This window comes from Schistocerca nitens, chromosome 1 (assembly GCF_023898315.1).
Source record: "Schistocerca nitens isolate TAMUIC-IGC-003100 chromosome 1, iqSchNite1.1, whole genome shotgun sequence".
NCBI lineage: Eukaryota > Metazoa > Arthropoda > Insecta > Orthoptera > Acrididae > Schistocerca > Schistocerca nitens.
In genome coordinates this window covers 458157187-458159442 of record NC_064614.1, presented here as the reverse complement: position 1 = coordinate 458159442, position 2256 = coordinate 458157187, and the positions used below count along the sequence as shown (strand labels likewise).

General features: G+C 41.0%; 1 non-coding gene across 1 annotated transcript; it reads right to left on the bottom strand.

Moving 5' to 3' along the window:
- Positions 1–285: 285 nt before the first annotated feature.
- Positions 286–360, bottom strand: Trnat-ugu (transfer RNA threonine (anticodon UGU)). The gene has a single exon. It is a non-coding gene; the product is annotated as a tRNA-Thr (tRNA).
- Between the last annotated feature and the right edge of the window lie 1896 nt (positions 361–2256).

Below are 2256 nucleotides of genomic sequence, written 5' to 3'. Positions count from 1 at the left end.
TTGTGAAGTGAAGTTAATCGCTGTGTTTGAGTTACAGGAGTTGAAGGTGGACTGCCAGAAAGGCAAAGGCTAAAATGTTATCCCAGGGCAAAGCAATTTCTTCTCTACAGGATCTCGATAGCAACGGAGGGAATGTTCATCAACAATAATGTTGTGTCCTCATTCAGTATGCCATTGTACACTGGAGTTTTGATGCGGCCGGCTACTATTTCCTTTAGAATTATATTAATACCTTCAGCTGCTAGCGAGCGTTGATATATATCAACGGGGACAGGTGAAAACGTGTGCCCCGACCGGGACTTGAACCCGGGATCTCCTGCTTACATGGCAGACGCTCTATCCATCTGAGCCACCGAGGGCATAGAGGATAGCGCCACTGCAAGAACTATCTCGCGCACGCCTCCCGCGAGACCCATGTTCTCACCTTGTATGTCCACACACTACATTCGTAGTGTCCCACCCCAACACACTCATTACTCGTACAAGACATTCTTACCAAGTCCCGTAAGAGTTCGTGGAATATGTGTGCATCCGCACAGAACAAGGAGGTCATGGCCGGTGTTGCCAGAACTATATACTTATATGGATATGGTGTCTGTTCTTTCGGACATGTCTCGATCCAACACCCTGGAAGTTATGCCCTGATGTTTTAACACATCTCCTACCTTGTCACATTTTCTAATTAGTGTTTCCAGCGTATTTTCTTCCCAAGTATTTAGCAGACAAACACGTCATTTTTTAGTAGTACCTTTCAGTTTCAGCATCGTTCTGTAACAGTACATCTCAGACACGTAGATTCTCACCTTTTACAATTTTTCCACAGTTCACTATTCGCTTCCATATAAAGCCGTATTCTAGAGCTACATTCTCAGAAATTACTTTTTCAACTTACGCCCTATGCTCCACATTCGCAGACTTATTTCGCAGACGAGTTCCCCCTCTGTCTGTGCTAGTCTGGTTCTTATGTGCTTCTTTGTTTGTCTGTGATGCGCTATTTTCCTCCAAAGTAGCAGAATCAGTTCTCTTTGTCTACAAAGTAATTCACACTCATTTATGCTACTATTCAACACTTCTGTCGTCCTTTGGTTTATTCTAAATCCATGTTCTGTGTTCATTAAACTGTTCATCGCATTAAACAAGTTCTGTAATTCTTCCTTACCTTCACAGAGAATAACGAAGTCGTCAACCAATGTTATCATTTATATTCTTTCATTTTGAATTTTAATCTCACTTCTGAATCTTACGTTTCTTTCCTTACTTCTTCGACATAGAGGCTGAACAGTAGACGGAAAATATTTAGTCTTCCCTTTACATCATTTTTAATCTGGGGACTTCTGTCTTGATGTTCCATTCTAATTGTCCCCTCTTGGCATACGCTGTATGTTACGCGTCTTTCTTTACATTGTCATCTAACAAATTCTTTTCCATTCTTCTAGTGTTATCCTGGACAGCAACTTATATGCGTGAGCACTTAAGCAGATTGTGCGATTATTCTCCCATTTATCTGCCTTTGTTATCTTCGTTATTATGTTGAATTTCCCGAAAGTCCCATGGCATGTCTTCAGTCAGAGATCCTATCCAATAACCTGAATAATCATCTGACTGCCACTTCCTCCAGCGGGTTTTGAAATCCACTGTGTCTCGCTTGTCCGCTAGTGTTCCAAAGCTCTGTCACATTGTGCCTTTAATACTGTATCAGCTATGTCATCCAAATCAACTCCAATTTCTTCCTCTATAACTTCAGCTGAAAAGTATTCCCCAACCTGCTCTCTTCTCTTCGTTTCATGGAGGTTGAAAAATAGTGACATGAATTACAGAAAAATGGAAAAACTGATGAAAGCCCACCACAGGGAAGATCAGTTTGGATTCCAGGGAAGTCTAGGAACAGGCGATAAAATACCAACACTACGAATTACCTTCGAAGACAGGCTGAAGAAAGACAGACGTGCTTCTATTGCGTTTGTAGGTTAAGGGAAAGCTTTTGACAATGTCGACTGGAATACACTCTGTGAAACTTTTGAGCTAACAGATATAAAAGACAGCGATCGAAATGTTATTTACAACTATAAAGAAACTAGAATGGTAATCAGTAGCTGAAAAGGGAAAGAGAAACGTTCTTCAGCCTGTACATTGAGCAAGCTGTGAAGGAAACCGTGGAGAAAATTTGAAAAGAAATTAAAGTGCATAGAAATTATATAAACGGCTTGATGTTTGCCAACCACTGTAATTCTGTCAGACGTGGCAAATCAGTTGGAA